Below are 10,141 nucleotides of genomic sequence, written 5' to 3'. Positions count from 1 at the left end.
TATCATTTTGGGTATAAAATACGGTTGATTGTGTGTATTATTTTTAGCTAGATATGTCATTATCACCTTTGGACTAGGCCACTTGGGCCATTTCATGTTTATATTACCGTGTCAGTGTTAATGAGTTCATGAAGATAGCTCGGTCTTAATCAGTGGCGGATCTAGGATTCCGATCAAGCGGGAACGTTTTATAAATAAGCAGTAACGAAATCGAAAAAAGGTCAAATTTTTCCAAAATTTACACTAAAAATGTCAAAAATTTTCCGACCAAGCGGTAGCGGAGGCTACCCCTTAATACACTATACATCCGCCCCTGGTCTTAATCTTGGACCCACTCTCAACACCGACGTAGACCAACTTGGTGAGTTTAAGATGGGTTAGGTCTAGACCTGGAAAACGGGTCGGATCGGGTCATGGGTCAAAACGGGTTCGGGTCAATTAAAAAAAGGGTTGTTTCGGTTCGGGTCGGAAGGGGTTCAGGTCGGAATGAGTTTGGGTCGGGTCGGGTTGGTTAAAAAATGTATGACAGGGTGAAGAGGTAGATTATAGAGGTGTACTCCACCGTGAGTCCGTGACGGTTCTGTTCTCATGTCTGTTTCCTTTTATCAACTCAAGGATTATTAAATTTTAAACTCTCAGTTCTGTAATGGATGTTATAACCAGCAAACGTTAAACTTTAATGATGTTATTGTTTACTAAGGTACACTTCATCTGTATGATTATAACCAGTAGTAATCAACTCATGTCTTTAACATCCATTACGTATCTGTTATAAACTTTTGCTTGGTATGCCATTTAAGGTCAGGGCTTTTATGAAACGGTACGTGTCGAAACGGTTCGCGTCGAGAAGGTACGGGTCAAAAAGGTCGATTCGAAACAGTACGCGTCGAAACGGTTCGCGTCAAAACGGTTTGCGTCGAAACGGTACACGTCGAAACGGTACACGTCAAAATGGTACGGGTCGAAACGGTACGATACTCGTCTCGTGCGGAAACTCGTGTCGGCCCAAAACCCTTGCGATCCGAAACCCGTCCCGTGCAGAAACCCGTGTCGGCCCGAAACCCGACCCGAACCGGCCCCGTTCCGATCCAAAACCTGCGTCGTGCCGAAACCCGTCTCGGCCTGAAACTCAATTTGAACTGAACCCGTTCCGATCCAAAACCCGTTTCGTGCCGGAACCCGTCTAGTGCGGATACTTGTGCCGGCTCGAAACCCATTCCGATCCGAAATCTGTCTCGTTTCTTTAAGACACTAACCCACATTGACCCAATTCTTTAATGTTGTCGACCCGCTTTGACCCAAAAATAACAAGATGGAATTTCAAGTGACCCATTATGACCCATTTAGTTAAAATATCTTACCCAGATCAACCCATATAATTTTAAAAGCAACCCAAACTGACCCACTTGGAAGGCTTTGGATCAAGATTGCCGCCTCTAGTTAGGTCTATTTACTACCAGCATGGACCGGTTCTCAACTCTTCACTATTTGTCATAACTAGAAGGATAACCCACGCTACGCAACGGGTTTTCTATTGGTATCAATTCAGTTACTATGATACCGACACTTTATGTAACAACTGAAAGAGGAATTTGTCACGGCCCCCGACCCGGTTTGACCCGTTTCAGGAGCCGCGGGACAGAAATCCTGCGGTATTTAAATTTAGGCGACAGCGGAAGACTTTGTAAAACAGGATCTTTCGATAATTTAAACTGCTCGTTTTATAACTGAGGGATAAAACCCCATAATTTACAATAATGTGATTTCTCCGGAAAATCTTTATTTTCAAAACATGTTCCTTTTATTTATTTACACTGAGCCACTTTTCTAAGCTGGGAGTGCGTTACGGCACTTCTTTCGTTGCTCACAGCATATCACCTGAAACATGTTTGAAAAAGGTTTTGTCAGCGGGGAAATACTGAGTGAATCATTCATTTGACTAAAACGACACATTAGTTATAATTCAAAGTATTTAAGTGCAACCGCACTGTTTCTGATTATCAAACCAACTACCCACGGTACTTTACCACTCGACCCACTGGCCCAGCTGTCCAGTGGTGTCTGTGATTATGGTCATATCACCCATTGGTTGCCCCCAATGTTGAAGATTATCAAGTAATGTATACAAAACCCTACATACCGGCTGTAACTTGGTGATTACAAAGACTTAATCCCTGGAATTATAACTTTGAAAATAACTTGGAGTTTTGTAAAATAGTTTGATAAAAAGAGAATGACTCACATTGCAGATTTAACGAGCAAGATATAAGTCTACTGATTAGCCTCGGTTAAACCTAATTTAACACCATTGTTAGGATCTGGGGGCCGTCATGATTGTGTTTGTTTGTATAGATTGAACATTGAGAATATATGAAATGATGTAAAGTGCAGCAGAAATGAATACAAACTTTGTAAACACAATCAAAAGGAGAAAATAGTTTTGATAAACACTTTTGATTTGCATCAGTCGAAAGATTACAAAGTAAATCAAATGATTACAAGGCATGCTTACAATACTAAACTCCCCCTCAGCCTGATACTCCATGGTTGATCGTACAAGATGAAAGGAGATGAGCAAAAGCTCGAAGCTCATATAGAACAGTACAGTTACTGCTCCATTTATAGTACAGATCAAACCACTGAGAATCAAAGCTGACGTCACCATGAAAGTGACATCTAACAACCTAACAACCTGTAACTACTGACTAGTACAAACCCTGCTTACTAAACAACTGATTACAAGATACAAGTTAAAACTGCTGCTGTTGAATCTGCTGTTGATACTAAGCCGCTGTTGTGATTGGGCAGTGGTTCACCTTTGGTTGATCAGGCCTTGGGTTCAACAGTGCTTGTCTTCAACAGGGCTTTGGACTTCAGCAGTATCTTGAGACATCAGTAGATTGGACATCAGTGCTTTGTCTCCAGCAGTCTTTAGGAATCAGCGTTGTAGGTCAACATTTGTTGTAGAATATCAGTACTTTAAGTTGCATCAGATGTTGGAACCACTGTCAAGGGGAAAGTTTAGAGTAAACCGCTGCTTATGATGAATCCACTGTTCTGAACCAGTTTTGGCTTTATATCATCTGTTCCTCTGGTAGGGTTCAATCCCGACAATCTCCCCCTGGAACAGATGATGCCAAAACACTTCATTATTCAGGATCTTTATCGACTCATCAGAAGTTTCCTGATTTGCCCTTTGAATTGAAATTCAAAGTTCAGAAAATCTTCATCATCATCATCATCCCTGCACAGTGTAAGCTCAAGGAGATACGCTTCACTTCACCATTGGATCTGAGCAAAGTCGATATGTGGGTCTTTTGATCAGACTTCCACTTTAGTATCTTTGAATCCAATGGGTTTCTTGGGAGAGATTTATTAGAAGATGAGTTTTGAAATTGAGGCCTGGTGATGACAACTTTGAGCAGTGGCTTAAGATTTTTCTGTTTCATGTAGTTCTGCTCTAAGTGTCTGAAGAACCATCGTCATGATATTTTCTTTGAAGCTTGGTCTTCTTTTGGTATTTTTGCATCCATCTGCTTTGTTTCCCTTTTTTATAAAGGATGGCAGTGGTTGATTTAGTGGGGGTGACAGTGGTTGTGGTGTGTGTTGATGTGGTATTGGTGGCAGTAGTTTGGGTGATAGATGTTTGTTAATGGTGGAGGAGTAAGTAATTTTGTGGGAACATAAATTGTGGCTGAAGTAGTAACTGGCTTAGTTTTAGAAGCTGTGGTGGTTGATTGCCTTGTTTTTGTTTTAACATGACTCTTCTTTAATGAAGTACCAACCTCTTCTTTTTCTTTTTGCAGAACTATCTTTTTCTCAACCAAATCTCTGCTCTCATCCCTTACCCTTTTAATATCAGCAGTGGTTTTGAGACCAGCTGAATTGACTTGACTCTGAACGATCCTCATTTGTGTATCTTCATCATCTGTTTTCAATTTTCAGGGTTACATCACCTCCCTTTTCCTTTTCTTTGACAGATGTTTCAGCAGAAGTTACTGAGAGATTTTCCTCAGAGTCATTTTCTCCCCCTTTTTGGCATCATCAACTCTTTCGAAGATAAGTGCAGGGGTTGAAATAAATTCCATAACTCATTTGCAGCAGGTGCTTGTGGTGGAGCAAGTGCTTGAGTTGGAACAACAGTGGGTTGCACCATTTGTACTTTCAACAACTAATGCAGCATTTCTTTGATTTCTGCAACAGAGGTATCCAGTTTCTCAATTCTATCCGTCAATTCCAGGTACTCTAAACCATCACCCAATTTAATGAGATCATCTGATTTCCCACTAGCAGTGGTTTTATCAGTAGTTGAGGTAGGGAGTGTACTCCAAACATTAACAACCGATGCCCCTTTTTCTTGGTACTGGGGTCTTCTTCCTTCAACACTTGATAATATTTTGATGTTACCAGTGGTTAGAACAAACTCACTGGCAGATAACAGAGGTGTTATGGAAGGAATTGCCTCCAAGGAAATCTTATTAATGTAACCACTGTCCAAGTGTAAACCAGTGGGTTCAACACTAGTAGTGGCTGCTTCACTTGGATTACCACCAAGAGTTACTTGTAACTCAAGGGGTGTAACCTCCTCAGGTTGTGTTGGTGGGTTAGCAAAGATTGATACATCAATCCCAGTCTCTTGTTGAGGTATTTTCTCATGGACGGGTGATTGAGAAGGACTGGTTTGTGCTAGGTTCAAATCAATTGCATCCAACAGCAGTTTGGTGATTGGTGGAATTGGGGATGTGAAGGTAGGTTTAGAAAGCGGAATTGCCCTGGGTATTGGGCTGTGGAGGATGGAAACGAGTGCTTCCAGAGCCTCATGATGTGGTGACCCTATTTGTACAACCTGTTCTTTTTGTGAAGAGACAGGAGGGGTTTCAGGTGTGGGTTGAGACCTTTCTACCATCTGCTGTGAGGAAGTAGCAGCAGTGGTGTCTAGTGACTTTTGTGTTGTCACTGGCAGTTGCTCTGGGATCTCATCTTCCAGAGTTGCCTTTATTGTAGGTTTGGGGGGTTTTTGTGTTTTCTTTTGTTTTGGTATTTTGGTGGATTTAGGTGTGGGTTGCACATCAGTTGTTTTGCTGCTGTGATCACCTAGAGCAGTGGGCTCAGCAGCAGGTGCCTGAGGAGCAGTGGTAGCTGCTAAAGTCTGCTCAGGAACCTCTGCTTGTGTTTTGGAACCAGTAGTTTCATCAGACTTAGAGGATTTATTAAAAAAATCAATTTTAAACTACTTTTAAGGTTATTTTTTATTTTTCTAAAAACATTTTTATGCTATTTACACATGGAACACAAGAAAACTTGCTTTAATCCAAGTTTAGCACTCCAATCATAGGGATCAAGTTTTTCAATAGTAGATGAATCCAATTCTTAAGTTTGTGCATCTACCAACTGATCCTTAGGATGGACATGTTAAAGATGAAATCAAACCTTTTTATAGCAATCCTTCACAAAGTGATGTCTGATGATATGTGGCAGTGGATAGATGGGATACTTTGGATTTTTCATGATATATTTCAGCTACTTGACTGTCCTGCATAAAAACAATCTTTTGAGCAATTATATCACAATCCAAGTGTCACGACCCCCGACCCACCCTGGACGGAATCGGGTGCCGTGAGCAGTCCCGTGGTACCGGTGATTATTTTTTTTGAAAAACATTGCAGCGGAATTTTCATCAGGACCGTGAGTTAGGAAAAATATCAGAGTTTAGAAAACACCGGATTTGGTTTAAATAGATGGGATAAATCCCTATTTTTAAAATGGTAGCTTTAATAAAGATAAATTTTATTTTATAAAACAATATTTCTTTGATAAGCCATTTCTTGATGCCTTTTAGTGCCGTATCCAGCCTTATGATAATTACCTGAAACATGTTCGAAAAAGGTTTTGTCAGCGGGAATGCTGAGTGAATTCATTCCATTTTTATACAAATGTCTTGTTATACCTTACAGTATTAAGGTTTTATATTTATTTGTATTTACCTGACTCAATCAGTATTTTGTCACATAATAGCAATTCCAATATAACAGCAATAATATCACTCATTGGTTTACTTTCATCCAATAGTGAATTAATCAAATAACTATACTTTACTGTTATTCAATTTACCTATCATTAGGCAATTCCTATGACTGGGTCATATCACTGTTGATCATTCTTTCAACTAGTGACTCTGACCATATCACTTGTTCATAACACTGTTGATCATTCTTTCAATTAAGGTCTTTGGTCATATCGCTGTTGATCATTCTTTCAACTAGCGATTCTATTCATGGCACTGTTGATCATTCTTTCAACTAGCGATTCTATTCATGGCACTGTTGATCATTCTTTCAACTAGTGCTTCTGGTTATTATCACTGTTGATCATTCTTTCAACTAGTGATTTTAATTATAACACTGTTGATCATTCTTTCAACTAGTGTCTTTGGACATATCACTGCTGATCATTCTTTCAGCTAGTGACTTTGGACATATCACTGCTGATCATTCTTTCAGCTAGTGACTTTGGACATAATGATGTCTTATTACTTTGTCAAATATATTACCTCTAGCACTAAATCATGCAATTCAGAATAATGACATGTTATGTCAATTATTATAACTTATCAAAATATATTAATTCACTAATTGTAATATCGGTGTATAGTAATCTGACTAAAAGTATTATATTTGACTATTTGATTATGGTATGCACCATTTAGATTTATACATAATAATTTAATGTTAAGAATAATATTAGTTATAATTATGGTCATGTTAACTTCCTGGGTAATAGTAACGAAAATCAAATAATGTATAATACCTCCCATACCAGTAAAATATAATAACTTAATCACTGTAAGTATAACTGGTAACCATTTAGGATTTTAGAAAGCATTTTGTAATATAATTGTTTCACAAAAAGGTGATAAAACTGTGATAAAAGAGTATGGACTCACAAACGGTGAGAAAAGAGAAATGAACTCACAGTGCAGATTTCTACGGGCAGTGTATAAGCCTACTGATTAGCCTTGATTATTTCTAATTTAACAATAATGCACACAAAACAGGATTAGTGATCAATACAGCAGTTACGATAACTTCCAAGATCAATCTCTCACAATGAATGACCAAGTGCAATACTTCAACTCATTTATCAAAATGACAAACGACAAAGTATAGTACTTCAACTCATTTATCGAATTATCGACAAACGACAAAGTACAATGCTTCAACTCATTTATCGGATTACCGACAAACGACAAAGCATAGCCCAATGTGGGCGGCACTTAGACATTCTTTGAATGTATTGATTCCGGAAACTGAATCGTAATAGCGATCGAGTTATTACCCTGATTGCGGCAGCGTTTCGAGGTTTGTGTGTGTTAATTATGGTAAACAGAGCATAACTCCGTGCCTCAGACGAATTTCTTCGTCGTTCAAACGCAGAATTTCAAGTCCCAGACTCCTCTATTTATACACGAAATTTGACACCGTCGCGTAGCGCGAGGGGTACCCCCCATAGGCGTCGCGCTACGCGAGTGGTAACCTATGTTCATAGGGTAGCTACGTGTGTAACTAGGCTTGCTGTGTCGACAGTTTCATAAATTTCGAATTTTACAAATAGTTATGAGGATAATCGTAACTAGGGTTTTGCCCCCCCTGAGTTTTAGGGGCCCTGATCCTGATTCTGATTGTTCTGGAAATTTTAGGGTTAGTGCAGAATTACTTGGGTTTCTTAATTAGGGTTTTCTTAATAGCTAATTACCATCCTAATTATGGTTTTTAGTGACAGTTGTTACATCCTCCCCACCTTAATAAAAATCTCGTCCTCGAGATTTGGGTTATGATATTTCTGTTAGATTTATGTCATAATTTAGTCAATGAAACTAGATTCTTAAGGTAAATGACACAGAGTCAAATTTTGTGAATACTAGTTGTATAAGTAGGGTTCAAAAAGTTCAATTGAAATAGTTCAAGAAATCGATGACAACTGAATGAGATGGAATGATATAGTTTCGAATGGGACTAGGTTCAAGTCAACAGATATATGATCAAATAGATATCTGTTTACAGTTAGTGAAATGACTTTTAGAATAAAATTCATGGTCAAAAGAAAACTTACTTTGATTGGCAACTGGGGAAGACTCAGAATCAATAAGGTCAGAATGAAATAATAGCACGAAGATCATTGTTATTTATCGAATCATATTAAGAGAAAATCAGTGTATTGACATTGCAAGGATACACTGGAATACAATAGAGTTTAGTGTATCATTGTCTTAATACACAATTATATCAAGATTACTTTCATATGATGAGTCAAACGAAAGACATACGTGGTTTTGAATGGTTCGTATGATTAGGATTAGCCCAAGCTACAAGTTTGTAACGACTCCGCAAGGTGTCGTAATGATTGGAATAATTTCAATAATTACGGTGCTCGAACAATTTCACCGTATAATCAACTGAAAGTTTAAATGAAGAAAACTTGGATATTCATTTCAAATAGGAGTTTCAATTGATGATGAAAAGACAAAATGAAATATTATAAAATTTTCGATGATAGAAGAAACGTTTAAGAAGTACACCGGAATATGATACGAATTTGTGTACTTTTATCTGAACACATAGTTGCATTAAGACTGATTAAGAATATGAACCAAAAATTAAAAGTTCGTATATTAGGAGTGAATTTGAAAATAGCTCAAGCTACAAATTTATTATGACGCCACAAGGTGTCATAGTAGTGGTGAATGAAACGAGTTTCACCATGATGTAAATCAAATGTAGTAAATCCGAATGTTTCAATAAATTATTTTGGATTGAAATAATTGAAGAAAGTTTTTCGATCGAAGATGATAAGGCAATAAGGATTACGAAACGCTCGATAGATACACGGAAATATGAAATGAATTTGTGTATCATTATCTTAGCACACGATTGTGTTAAGATTGTTTTGATAGAATAGATCAAAGCGGATTCAACATAAATGAATAACTAAACCCGTATGTAAGAGGTGCAACGAGATTAGCACAAGCTTCAAATTTGTGAAAACGTTACCACAAGGTGATAGTGATCAAATAAATGATTTAACGAAAGTGAAAACCAAACAAGTTTGTTATGAATCTGAAATAGAGGAAATATTTGACGGAATGTATTTATTTATGAACTTTTATTTGTACTAGGGTCAAGTAATAACTTAACTTAAATATATATCAGTGACTACGTCTGGAATCATCTCTACTTCTTGTGTAGTAAGTGCGTATGCTAGCGCGTTCTTCTTAGCTCCGTTTGTTGTTCTAGCCTTGTTGTCAGATGCTTTGGTTAGTTTCGGGCAATATGGTTTGATGTGTCCGGTTTCCCCGCAATTGTAACAGACGTTAGTTTTCCTTCTACACTCTTCCTCTATGTGCCCAGTCATCTTGCAGAAGTCACAGTAGGGTGTGTTCCTAAAACGACATCGTCCTGAATGCGTTTTGTTACTGTTTCTGCAGATAGGTTGCTCCAATGACGGTTCAGTTTCTTTCTTCTCGAGTTCTTGGGAAATTTTCTGGGCTAATTCTTTCTTCTTGTTTTCTTCTCTTGTGCGGATTAGTCCATCTGTCAGCATGTTAGCTAGTTCAACTACTTCCTCAATAGTCTGGGGTCTAACGGCCTTAACTATGTCTCGGATTTCGCTAACTAATCCCCAAATATAACGAGAAATTAGTACGGATTCTGGCGAAGCCAGAGTTGGTACCATTCTTGCATATTCGAAGAATGTTGTCGTATATTCACGACAATTCACATCTATCATTTTATGATTTAGGAACTTGTTAGTTATTCGTTCCTTTTCATAAGGAGGACAAAATTTTCTTTCTACTACTTCCTTGAATTCTTCCCAGTTTATGGCATAAGCCATGGTCCTTCCTTTTGCCTGAAGAATAGTATTCCACCATTCTAAGGCTTCTTCCTTAAAGAGATTAGATGCATACATCACCTTATCTTCTTTAGCACATTTGCTGATCGTAAGAACAGCCTCTGTCTTTTCCAACCATCGCAGAGCAGCCGTGGCACCTTCACTGCCCGCGAACTCAGTTGGTTTACAAGCTAGAAATGCTTTGTAGGTACACCCGAGAGTCATCGCCTTCTTCTTCTTGGGAAATGGGGTTTTG

This window comes from Helianthus annuus, chromosome 11 (genome assembly GCF_002127325.2).
Source record: "Helianthus annuus cultivar XRQ/B chromosome 11, HanXRQr2.0-SUNRISE, whole genome shotgun sequence".
Classification (NCBI taxonomy): domain Eukaryota; kingdom Viridiplantae; phylum Streptophyta; class Magnoliopsida; order Asterales; family Asteraceae; genus Helianthus; species Helianthus annuus.
This window is presented reverse-complemented; position numbering follows the sequence as displayed.